We start from the raw sequence: 12,454 nt of genomic DNA, 5'->3' as shown, positions 1-12,454 counted from the left end.
TTTCTTCACTACTCCAAAATTAATTTTCTCTCAATGCCATCCGCTTAGCATCGTGTATAAAAATAAGTTATGTAATAGTACTGTATAAATATGGAGTTTTAATTACCGTTTGTTTGATAATTTCAGCTTTTGATGGTTTCTTTATGTACATATCATATCTTTGTGTCAATATTAATGAATTAAAAACCTGCTATTTTCAAGAAATGAGTTCAGAAATACCACACAAAAAAAAAAAAAAAAAAATTGATTTTGATTTGGTAGAGCAACACTGTGTATATACATAGAGAGAAAGTTTTAATTACCCATTGTTTGATTATTTCAAATTCCAGTGACTTTACATCATATTTTTGTGTGACTGTTGCTATTTTTACTGCTTCATGTTCTTGGATAGTTGTTGTTAAGAAATGAATTCAGAAAAGAACAGAAAGATTTGATTTTGATTTCGTAGAGCAACAGGTGCTGCTGTTGTTTGTATACAGGTGCTGCTCTTATTTGATTATTTATGCGAGGAGTATTTTCTATCTTGATCATTCTGTAAAAAGTTCTTTTTTGGCACAATCATGCATCACGATAGCACCCAAAGGTGTGGCCTAGTGGTCAATGGGGTGAGTTGAGAATCATAAGGTCTCTCAAACAATACGGTTATTAAAAAAAAAAAAAAAATAACAATCCACGAATCTTGCTAGCTTTTATTAAGTTGAAAGTGTAAAAGCTAAAGATTGCATATTGTATAACAGGCAAGGGAACTTTTTTAGGTTGTTGGTAATACTAGACTCTGAAGGAAAGTATTTATACTTTTTTTTTTTTTTTGAGATTAATTTTATTTTTGTTTTAGGGTCGAAAGACTAAACCAGGACATGTGAGCTGATATTGTATCCTTTATCTTGAAATGAAAGTAGAACCTGAAATACATTGAGATCACCTAACAGACCCAGTGGCTAAAATCATCTCAAAGCTAAAGTGAAGAAAAAAAGTCAACGTTTAGTTATTGCAAAATAGTGGAATTTCATTCTATAAGGTAGGACTTAGTTGTTCACTAGAATCTCAACCTAGAGTTGATCCACAGGTTAACCCCGATATGAGTTGATCGACCGGTTAAGCCCCCATAATTGACCTCTAGCTCGAGGGAATCCGAAACTATTGTATCCCTCTAAAATGATACTCACTCTTGATTCCCACAATAAGGTTTGCTTACGAAACTTTTCTCACATGGTTATGGTCTCTTTTCGATTGCTTTACAAATGGAAAACACCAAAAGTAAAAAGGGGAAATTAACCTCGAAATGAGTTGATCGACCAGTTACCTCCCGCAATTGGCCCCTGAGCTCCAGGGATTGGGAAGCTATAGTATCTTTTCTAGGACGGCAGTTTTGTCTGGGCACAATAGAGTAATACATCTCCTTTCTATATTTCTTATGTCACTGAATGCTATTTCAAATGATACATTGCTTGTGGCAATCTTATGTAGTAAGTGCGAATACATTCTTTATTAAGGACAGACAACAGGATTTCTTATTCCAAATGACATGGAATTACTTTCTTTTGTTTGTTTATTTTATTTGATCTGTTCATCAGATGAGAGAGGGTGTTCAATATCCAATTTATTGGGTGTAGAGGAAATGATAGAATTACTATTTGAAAAACTGAACGGATGGGTACCTTTTTGAAAGTTTAACCATAAAAAAGTTCAAGTATACATACAAATTTGTGGACTGAGAGATATATACATCAACCCCACCAACAACAACAACATACCCAATGAATCCCACAATGTGGAGATATATACATCAGCACCGTATTCATTTATTCCTCTTTTCATTTGTTTGTCTTCTTTCTTTTTAGTCCGTTTAAAAAAGAATGTCTCTTTTTCTTTTTTAATGACTTTTTAATTCAACTTTCGACATGGCATGTTTAAGGCCACAAGATTAAAGGCGTTTTGGTACATTCTACGTATCTTTAATTTAAGGCCACGAAGATTTAAAAGTCTTACTTTACTGTTGAAGCTCAGTGCCAAATGCTTCAAAACGGAAATTGAAACAGAGGGAGTATATCTTTCTGCACTTAGATATTTAGCTACAATCAGATATTTTTCTATCTTGTGAACAGTTTCCTACATTATAGTGCTGTCCATGATTGAATGCATAATATTCCCCCCCCCCCCCATGTCGTATAGTAAGCCTACATCTTTGTATAAACTTAACATTTCTTTATCTTCTTTTTTGACAGATCCCATGTTTGAGCCTTGGAATATGTTGGAAGTATGGGATGGTTGTTTCAGGCTGCCCAATGAACTGAAATTGGATATGTGTATATATCTCTTATTTTGAGCAACGAGGTTTGATTTTTGTTGTAGAGGCAGGAGTCTCTGTCTTGAGAAGAAAATGAGGAAATTGTTGCGGCCAATAATTGTTGTTCTGTTGTTCAGAATTGACTGGAAGAAGTTGTTTTTTATTGGTGCTATTCTGACAGTATTTAGGGTTGTGTTTCAAATTTCTATACTTCCTTATCCTCTGACTGAATGGATTGTCTTCCCACCATCGGAGATTTTATCTTCCCAAAATTTGCATCACGAGAAGAACTTAAGGGAACTTCCAGTGAGTCTGGATAATCGGTTTAGCATTAGTCAGCAAGCCCCCCTAGTTGTTTCACTCAACTCTACAGATGGACTCAGTCAAAAAATGCAAGTTCTGGAAAGACGAGAGCAAGTTTCGAGACAGTGGCAACGTAGGAAGAATGTGAACGTAGTAGATAAAGTTATTTCCCCTCCTTCACCTGTTAGAAAAGTGTCTAACCATATGCTGGTGAGTTTTTCATTGTGCTAATATTCCTTAGAATATTACAGAATTAGTTTATCGTTCGTATATTTTACTTTTCTCTGTAATTGATTTTCCAGATACACATAGCATCTTTGACTCCAGATGAGGCACTTGCATACGCCAAAAGAGAGATTGAGAATGCTCCACTGGTTACTGATGATCAGGACTTGTATACTCCTTTATTCAGGAATATTTCCACCTTTAAGAGGTATTGGATTATAGTTGCCTAGATAGCTTATTCTTTCATAATGTTATCTTCTAAGATGATGTTCCTGAGTGATTGTGTTTTGTTTTCGTTTGCTGGAATATATATTCAGATATGACACATTCCTGTTAGTGAATCAAAATTGAGTAGTTAGCAATTCCTACTGTCGATGAGCTTAACAATCATAACATCATTATGGTTTCCTGTTTTGCAAGGTCTAGTTTTAAAGTAGTGGTTGACAGGTCATTGATGAAGAATCTTATTTTGAAATCAAGAAATATAAGTTTTGATGAATTGCAACCTGTAGGTCATAGCAGAAGCTAGTCTATTGGTCAGAGTAGTTAATTGAACATATTGAGCTCGTAATGGCACCTAATGCATTTCAAAAGTCTCTCTACCCACTAGTATATAATTACTTGGGCCAACTCTTGTGAGATACAGTTGTAAATGTTACTATGACTTCAGATTTTTCTTTCTGTATATTGATCGGGAGATACAGATAATAGCTCATCTGATTGCCTTTCTGTGGTGGGCAAAAGAACACAAATCATGATATTGTTTTTTTCTTTCTGTGATGTCTGCACAACCATTGGCTATTGAAGTCTTTTCTATTATGCATATCTTTGTCATCTTTCTGTGTATCAAAAATAGGTTTTTCTTAAACACAATTAGGTTGACATTTCAGAAGCTCTGAGTTGATGGAGCTTATACTCAAAGTTTACATAAACAAAGAAGGGAAAAGGCTTATTTTTCATCAACCTTATCTTAGATGAATTTATTCATCCGAGGGATGGTTCATGAAGCTGATGGAGGATAACCACCAGTTCGTAACAAGGGACCCAGAAAAGGCTCACCTGTTCTATCTGCCATACAGCGCACCTCAGTTACAAAGGGTACTGTATGTGCCTAACTCCCATAATCTTAAGCCGTTATCAGTGTACCTGCGGGACTACGTGAACATGCTAGCTGCAAAGTATCCTTTCTGGAACCCCACACGTGGGTCAGATCACTTTCTTGTTGCTTGCCATGATTGGGTATGCATGTATATCAATATTGTCTGCTAAATTACCTACAGTTCTTTCATGAACATTGATCTTTGGACCTAAGCTTTCTATTTTGTTGTATGCTTGGGGAGTGGGACTGACTTTAATAAAATAAGCTAGAACTTTTAACTTTTGGAACAAAATTGATTAAAATATATATATGACTGACATGTAATAGCACAAAAAAGCATATTTAGGATAGAATTTAAGCATACAGAGTTACCTGGTGCATTCTTTGAGGTGGGAGGTAGTATTAGTGGAATTAGTCGAGTTGCGCGCAAGCTGGCCCGGACACCACGGTTATTAAAAAAAAAAAAAAAAAAAAAAGGACTAGAATTTAAGTACATGTGTCAAAGTTCAACATGATTTCCTGGAAGTGTGTAGAAAAATCGTTATAGTTTCGCGGCCAAAAGTAGAGTACTTTAACTGCATATGGAAAACACTTTGTGATTTATGCACGCACGAGCACGTGTCCTATGCATGTGGAAATGCCAATGCAGCTCTAGAGGGAATTTGCAATTATTGTATGTGTTAAACTTTTGTCTGGTTACTGGTTTTGGAGCTTTTTACATTTTCTTACTAATCTGTGTTTTAACAAATGCTTACAGGGACCTTATACTCTAAAGGACCATGAGGAGCTAAGCAGAAACACTATAAAAGCTCTCTGCAATTCAGATATATCCGAAGGAAACTTTGTTGCTAGGAAGGATGTTTTCCTTCCCGAGACCACCATAAGGAATCCCAGGAGACCTCTTAGAAACCTCGGTGGAAAAAGAGTGATACAACGCCCGATTCTTGCCTTTTTCGCTAGAAATATGCACGGTCCGGTCCATCCCAAACTCCTCAAGTATTGGAGAAACAAAGATGAATCCATAAGAATTTACAGGCCTCTACCCCATACAGTCTCAAAAGTTATGTCTTATCCCGAACACATGAAATCAAGCAAGTACTGCCTTTGTCCCACGGGTTACAAAGTGAACAGCCCGAGGATCGTCGAGGCAATTTATTACGAGTGTGTTCCGGTGATCATCGCTGATAATTTCGCCCTTCCGTTTAATGAAGTTCTCAATTGGAGCGCTTTTTCTGTGGTTGTTGCTGAGAACGATACATGACACACATGGGATTGACATTACATCCCCACTTGATCAACCTCTCTGCAGTAAAAGTTCCCATGCATCAACACCCACAGTGTAGAGGTTGCCTTTGGTCTTGCCTCATTTGCAGCTATAAGATATCTCCATGATACCTTGGTATGATCACCAAGGAGTTGTAAGTACGGAAAAGGCTCAAATATGCCATCCAACTATCGGAAATGGCTCATTTATGCCACTCATCAATAGTTTGGCTCATTTATGCCATCGAACTATAGGAAATGGCTCATTTATGCCATCGAACTTTAGGAAATGGCTCATTTATGCCACTCATCAATATTTTGACTCATTTATGCCATCGTCCGTTACCAAAATGACTCATCCATGCCATTTTTTATTAACGTCGGTTTTATAATACCAGATATGACATGTGGCCTCCAATTAGAGGTCTACGTCATTTAATTAAAGCAGTCCAATTTTAAATATCAAATTAATAAAAAATCCGACTCATACACCTTACCCACCCACAACCATAATCTAGTTGGAGGCCACCTGACATATATGGTATTGTAAAACTAGCTTTAATGAAATATGGCATGGATGAGTCATTTTGATAACACGGCGATGGCATAAATAGGTCAAACTATTGATGAGTGGCATAAATATGAGTCATTTCCTATAGTTGATGACATAAATGAGCCATTTCCTATAGTTCGATGGCATAAATGAGCCAAACTATTGACGAGTGGCATAAATGAGCCATTTCCGATAGTTGGATGGCATATTTGAGCCTTTTCCGTTGTAAGTATATATGTCTAATCCAGCTTGTTGACACCTTTGGTGAAACCTTGGATGTGCCTAAGGTATCCCCTAGCTTCCACAGTTTCCCTCACCATCCAGTTTTCTCCCTTTAATATAGTAAATCTATTATATCCATAACTTTTCTTCCTTATGCTCCAAGTCTCCAGCACGCTTTAGTTATTGCAGCCTTATTCCAAATCTTGAGATTAATAAGTTGAACACCAGCTGTCAATGGTAAACACATTTTTTCCCCATGAAATCAATACTCTTCTGGTAATAACATTAGCTCCTAACCATTTGTAACTCCTACAATATGCCTCAATGATTTTGAGCACCTTAGCTGGCAAGATAAACATTTGGAACCAGTGAGTTTGAACTCTAAACAACACAATTTTAACTAATGGAGTTCTTGCTGCATATGAGAGGATTTTTGCTGTCCAGAAAGATATCTTTGCTACTATCTTTTCAATGAGGGGTTGCCATTTCACAAGAGATAGCTTCTTGGTTGCAAGTGGAATCCCCCGATACTTGAATGGTGTATCCCCTTGAGAAGAATCTTTTTGAAGTCATCAACTCCTCCAAAATAACCACAACTCTTGCTAGATTTGCCTGTAACCCTGAAGCTCCGATAAACTCCGCATCAGATCATCTGCAAATTTGAGATGTGTGATTCCTAGCTTTGAACATTTTGGATGAATGCCTAAACTCTTTCCTTGTGCCCAGTTCTTTGAGACTATTGCAAAGTCGGTTTGATTCTTCTAAAGGATTTGGTAAAGATTTCTTTACTTGCGGTAGGCTTGAATCTCGCTTAGAGAAGCGAGAGTCATTTTATTTTCAATTGTAATTTTACTTTCAATTATAATTTCACCAACACATGCATCTATCAGTGAGAAGATTTCTGATCTTATTCTATACTGGTATATGCAGAGCGTATAATCAGTAATAACATTCCATGATTCAATAAAAAATTAAAGGTTGCAGAATTCAAAGGCAAAATAAAATAGCGGTTCAAAATTTTTTCCAAACAACAAGGCTAGCATTTCACAGATTTCCCACATATTGAACTACTCTTTTGCAATGATCTCAAGTTTGCAGAACAAGACAAGAAGGCCTAGTACATTGATATCCGAACTAAGGTACAATTACAATGATTCCAGGGGAACGGACTACAAGGAAGAAGTGAAACTAAGCTATGCTGATGTTGACATGGTAGTGCACATCTTTATGATCCTTTTTGCATGTGAAAGGGTTACTTTGAGAAAGAAAGAAGAATGAGGGAGAGAGACTGGAGGAGAAAAGAAGAGACCTTCTCAGGACGCATGGATCACTTTCTTCAATGGGATAATTTCAATAATATACAATCCAGCATAAGAAATTACATTTACGTAACCATATTTTTTACATCCACATAGCCATACACGTGATATACAACATTATACACTTACTGCAGACAATGTATAAACCTTATATAAAAGTGTATAATAATGTATAAAAGCGTCATTTAGGATAATATTAGAAATATGGGCCATTTCAGGTGAATATTTTCTCCAAATAGGAGTGTTATTTTCCCTTCTTCTAAATTCCTCAATTGTCTAGATTTCATATAAATATAATGATGTTATAGGCCTAGTTTTTTTTACTCCGTCCGGTCCCAAGTTATAGTTAGTTTAGCAAACTGAGTTTATTCTAAAATATTTGACATTTTAGAAAAACTAGCGGTTGTGTAAGCGCGTTGCGCGTTTGATAAGTAAAAAAAAAAATCGCATAAATATTATATTTAAAATTGCATTTGAGTTAATACATAAAAGTGTAAGTTCCTGGAAAATGATAAATATTGATCCTATATAGCTAACTCAACAAAAGAAGAAACTCTGGCGTAGAAGTTTACAATCATCAGTAAGTATATTCATCTTAAAATTTGTTCGGTTTTATAATCTCAACACTTCAATTTCACAAGTTATCATGCTCCCTTTTCAATGTTAGCAAGAACATATAACCCTTCAAAACTGTGTAAATAGTGCTGAAGGATAGAACGTAAAACATACTCCTATAAGCATGTAATACTTATACTACGTGCTTCAGATGAGCACACAAATCAATGTTCAATGAAACCATAAACAAATTTCAGGAAGGACACTAAAGCGAGTAAGTGAGAAAATTTACTACTGAAAGATGACTCTTTCAGGACACATTTATTCCAAATAATGGATTGGAATTAGAATTGGAAGTACATACAAATTCATTTGGTCTTGAAGTGTCATTATTCAAGACAATGAGCAATCTCAACTCTCAAGTACATATTTAACCATGTCCATCATTCAATATACTTTGATAAATAAGTACATAAAGAATGTGATAGTAATGGTAAACAAGTCAAATTTAAATTTTTTAAAATTAATAATAAATAGGTAAAATTAATTGTTCCAAAAAATTCAAAATAAGGGAGCTAAGCGTAGTATTATAAATCATGAGAGCAATCAGTGTAATGAAGTGAAACATGAAGGAATGTCTCTTAAATTAACCCTTAAAAATAATATTTTATTCCTAAAAAGTATGCAGTCTCAAATACATACTTTAAGAAGCGGGTGTATCTTGTGGGCACACGAAGAATGGTAACTGCGAAAACCCTCATAAAAAAAAAATTACATATTTAAGCCCGTCAATCAGTGTCAATGTTGAAATTGGCTAGTTCACCGGTCATAATTCATAAATTTCGACATCTATCACTGTCTTAGCTATAAAAGCCAATTACTGATAATGGCATAAATAATGTCTCTTTCATAAATTTCCACATCCATCACATCTCAAGTACACATGCTTTCCTTAAAGAAAAACAAAGCCTTTTAAATATTCTTTGCTTTACTTTTGTTGGTTTGAATAATGGCATAAATAATGTCTCTTTCATAAATTTCCACATCCATCACATCTCAAGTGCATATGCTTTCCTTAAAGAAAAACAAAAGCCTTTTAAGAGATGGTTTGGATTGGCTTATAAGTTACTTATAAATTATTTTTAGCTTTTTTGAGTGTTTGATTGGTTAATTTAAAGTCATTTTGTATTTAAAATAAGTTCAAAAAAAAATAATTGGGTTCGTTTAATTTGCATTGCTCTGGCGGTACATAAGTTAAAACTTTATAAAAGGCTACTTTAAAATAAGCTAAAATCAACAATGCTAAATATTCTTTGCTTTACTTTTGTTGGTTTACGGTAATAATTTAGATAAATAAATAAATATTTTTAATAATATGAGACGGAGGGAGGAGTAATATTGCCTTTTTTTGGTCGAATTGTTCAAGTATATTGCAAGTTACCATTTTCCAGGTAACTTCTTCAAGTGCACGACTACTTGCCAGTTGGCACGTAGTGCATGGTTAAGAAATTTGAGGCAGATATTTGATCAAGAGAAAGTTTGAGGTAAGATATTCGATTAACAAAGTAATATTAAAAAACACTTTAATGTTGTGATTTTTTTTTTATATCAACTAGCACTTCAATGTTTGGGTGCATAATTTTTTTTTTTTTTTTTTTTGACTTTTCACCGACCTTATACACTTCATGAGTTATGCTATTTCATAATTTTGATGATTTGACAAACATATCAAAGATTAGGTCTTTGATCGAGGTCCCACGGACCTATACATTCTTAATATGTTGTAAAGTATGGCGCTATTATAAGGGGAGGAATTAGTGGTCTAATTCCTAAATTGCAAAAGCTTGTAATATGAAATATTGCTCAGTTTAATAAAATTAAAAATCCTACTAGAGTAGATCGTAATTTTTAATCTTTGAATAAAAAATATTGTATGTAAATATCTTGCTTTATTCTTTTCTGTCTTTATTTGTGAAATAAACTCAAAAACTAAGTCCCTTAGACTGTTTTGATAGACTCATAGGTTCTATCAACACTTTTGCAAAGTCGGAACGTATTGGCTTCTTGCGGAACTTTTAAGAAAATGACGTGGAGGAATTTCTTGGTCTTTCTAAGACAAACTAATAATAAATGACCTTTCCATAGTGATTCTCTAAAGCTCATTATAAAAACGTTTACATTAAAGTTGATCTCTTTGATTCTAATCGCACTCATTTTAATCATTCATTTTTGACACGAACAAGGGTGGTTCTTGACCTTTGATGATAGCCATAGGTTTCATATTCCACATTCTGAAAAAGGGAATATCAATTATATCTTCATATTGGTTCTCTAAAGCTCAATATCAAAATGTTGAATTTAAAATTGATTTTTTTTTAATTCTATCACTCTTTTAATCTATTTTTGACACGAGCAAGGGCGGTTCTTGACCTTTGGTAATAGCCATAGGTTTCATACCGGGGCGGCTCAATAATATTTGTAGCCTAAAGAGAAATTTTGGCGGGAGACCTTTTTACGATTGTATATATTTTTATTAGACGCATATTCCTAATTTTTGTAAAATTTAAAGGTTGATAATTTGATGACAAAATAATTTCTCGTTGCTTCAAATGTTTGCTACAATACTTGAAAATATGAAGAAAAATAATTTCAATATACTTCTTGGTTGGTTCTATTCTTGTTTTTGACATGGGCAGTAAAAAATTCACGCAGCTCTCTTTTCTTCTTGTGTTTGCACAGAAGAATTGAAAATATGTGATACAGTTTTTTCTATGGTAAACAAGTTGAAATGTAGCTAAAACGTAAAAATGTAAGTCACTTGTCAAAATAGACAAAATAGAAATGCATATTCGCAAAACATCTCTAAAAATTGTTTCTTCCACCCATAAGACTATTTATGTAATAAAAAATAATACTGAACCATTGAAATCATACTTGAAACATACTAATATTCTTTTGAAAATATTATAATTTTTCATTTAAAATGCTTATTTAAAAAAAAAAAATCAATCCCAATAAAAAATGAGGCATTCGTGATTGGGGGCCCAAGGCAAAGGCCTTAATGGCCTATGTTTTAGCTGCCCCTGATTACATATTCCTTTTTTTTTTTTTTTTTTTTTTTTTTGCGTGGATTGGCTTTCTTCTGAGGTGGCCTTTAAATTTGGGCATTTTACATAAATGGCAAACATTTAGGGTTTAATCAATTTGCATAGCTAATGTTTTGATATTTACGTTACGTAAATCAGTCAGCTCCACATGTGTATTCAATTTTTTTTTTTTTGTATTCGGGAATACAACAATTTTTTTTATTTGTATTCGTAAAAATAACTATGTATTCATAAATTGGCTTGTTGTATTCATGAATACAACTATTAAAAAAAGCGAATACATATACACCAAATAATATAAAATACACCAAAAAATTAACAAATAATATTATTTTTAAGCATGTATATAACAAATACAAGCGAAAAAAGCGTATACAACATAAATACACCAAAAATTAACAAGTACGCCATATTTTTTCGGGTATGTATACAACAAATACAAGCGAAAAATATTATATACACGGTAAATATACAACAAAAACGTTGAAAATCTACATTTTTTTTCTAGATCGTAGGAAAAATTTTTGGTGACGGAAAAAATTAGGTAATACAACAACAACATTTTTTTATCGTTTTTGCTTCATATTAACAGAATCCGTTATAGATGCGAGCTTTTTTCATTTTTGCTTCTAACAATGCTTAGATCCATCGCTATTTGGTGCTTTTAGGTGTAGATCGAGTTTTTTCACTTGTTGGCGCAGGAGAAGAAAGGAAAAAGGATATGGCCGGATAAGAACGGGAGAAAAGGGGAAGGGGTGGCGGTGACGGTGGTGAAAAGGTCACGGTATTTCGCCGGAACTCAGGTGGGCGTGGTGGCGGCGGGGTAGTGGGGATAAGGGGAAAGAGATAGGAGAGATGGGTTGGAAGTGAATAGTGGGATGAGTATTCTATTTTTTGTGTGTGTATATATATATATATATATATATAGTTACTAAATGGTATTAACACATAAATATTTGCTATGAGAAGTAATTAAATTAAACTATAGCTACTAAATGTCAATACCCACTATTGTTTGTTATATCATGTAGTTATTCCTTTAAATTTTGTCCCTCAAATTGCTTATCTTTAAATTTTACCCTTCGCTTGAAAAGGTGGCCGAAAATAGAAAGTTTTGGGTTCGAACCCCACTCAGTCAAACAAAAAAATAATTTCGTAAGGCAAGACTTTGCAAAAAGTTCTACCTTATGCAACATAATTTGCCTTAAGATATAACTAAAAGTCTGCCCTATAAGACAAAACTTTTCCTTAAGGCATAGACTTTGCCTTAGAAGGCAAACTTTTAGTTATACGCTTATGGAAATGGACTTTTAGTTACGTAGCTAAAAGTATCTTAAAAATCAAGCTCCATAAGGGCATAGACTTTGCTAAGGCAAACTTTTAGTTATGCTTTAAGAAAAAGTTCTGCCTTAAGGCAAAAAAGTTAAGCCGGATCCGGCATAACTTTCCCCAAGCCGTGCCTTGCGAAATTATTTTTTTATTTTTATGCCGAAGTCGGGATTCGAACCCAAAACTTCAAGG

At 34.1% G+C, this 12,454-nt stretch overlaps 1 pseudogene; it reads left to right on the top strand.

The window, feature by feature from the left end:
* The first annotated feature begins 2,164 nt into the window (after positions 1-2,164).
* LOC132067182 (probable glycosyltransferase At5g03795) lies at positions 2,165-5,175 on the top strand (annotated as a pseudogene).
* The last annotated feature ends 7,279 nt before the right edge of the window (positions 5,176-12,454 follow it).

This window comes from Lycium ferocissimum, chromosome 1 (genome assembly GCF_029784015.1).
Source record: "Lycium ferocissimum isolate CSIRO_LF1 chromosome 1, AGI_CSIRO_Lferr_CH_V1, whole genome shotgun sequence".
NCBI classification, from domain to species: domain Eukaryota; kingdom Viridiplantae; phylum Streptophyta; class Magnoliopsida; order Solanales; family Solanaceae; genus Lycium; species Lycium ferocissimum.
The sequence above is the reverse complement of the archived record's forward strand: the minus strand, read 5'-3'. Positions and strand labels throughout refer to the sequence as shown.